The sequence below is a fragment of the Zeus faber genome (assembly GCF_960531495.2).
Source record: "Zeus faber genome assembly, chromosome: 16".
NCBI lineage: Eukaryota > Metazoa > Chordata > Actinopteri > Zeiformes > Zeidae > Zeus > Zeus faber.
In genome coordinates, this window is record NC_137202.1 from 13,874,766 (window position 1) to 13,876,028 (window position 1,263).

A 1,263-nucleotide genomic window follows, 5' to 3' on the forward strand; every position below is an offset into this window, starting at 1 on the left:
GCGTGGAATGGGGCCGGTGTCACTTTCAACCAGGGCATTCATCATCAGTGTTTCTCGAGTCATCTGGATGGCACCGGCGGTGTGTTCCTCATGTAGCCAATACTGGGCACTTTGGTCAACTGCTGTTGTGGTTTTAAATGTTGCTTTACAAATAGATTTGAATCGGACTGGAACGGTCGTAGCTACTGATCCCCAGCAGCCATGCCGGGAAAGCCTCACAATCTTAATCCCTCTTCTACATTGGCACTGCAAGGTAAGTTCTTTTTGTTTTTTTTTAAACTTGCACTCATTATCCCTGTACAAACCTATCTGTCGTTGATGCCAATAGAACTTCCTTTGTACCGAACTGAGAAAGAGCAATTTCATTGGGCACTCATTTACGTTGAGCTCGCAAGCAGCACTGTGTGGTTTGAACGACGGAGTATATGTGTGCGCGTGCACGTGTGTCTGTGCACGTCTGTGTGTGTGTGTGTGTGTGAGAGACAGTGTGTGCCCGTGCTCCTCCGTGTTTGTTTATGTGTGTGCGAGAGAGAGTTACAGACAGTGTAAACTGTGTGTTTGTGCGTCCGTTTGCGCTCACACACGCGCGCACGTGTGTGTGTGTGTGCGGGTGTGTGTGTGTGTGTGTGTGTGCGTATGTGTGTGTGTGTGTGTGTGTGTGTGTGTGCGTGCGTGCGTGCGTGCGTGCGTGCGTGTGTGTGTGTGTGTGTTCAGGGTCAGGTGGAGTTCACACAACCTGAGGCTGCGAGGAAGTTCAGGATGGAACTGTTTGTGTTAAAGAGAGAGAGCGAGACGGAGGGAGAGGGAGGCAGAGAGACAGCGTGCCAGATAACAAGGTAAAGGGGTAGAGCAATGAGGGCGAGAGAAGAGAGCGATGAACAACTAACTTACTGACTGACTGTCTGACTGACTGCCTGACTGACTGATTGACTGTGTTTCGTTCTTTTTTAACCCGTGCTGTCAGCAGGCTGGGCATGCAACTCAGAGTACTTGCATGCTTTTGCATCTAGGAAAGAGTTAGTCTGCAAGCGGAGTTCAAGTTGAATCATCAACAACTGCTGCAATAACTCTGTCTGTCTGTCTGTCCGCCTGTCTGCCTGTCTGTCTGAGATTCGTTCCATTTCCTGAACCCTTGTTCGATTGAGCTGGCGGAGTGTGTGATGGGCGAGAGTCGGAAGAGTCGGTCGAAGGGTACAAATGGTGGATCCCAACATTTTAATGATCTCAAAATGATATATTTTGGTGGAATGCAAAGTCCAAACG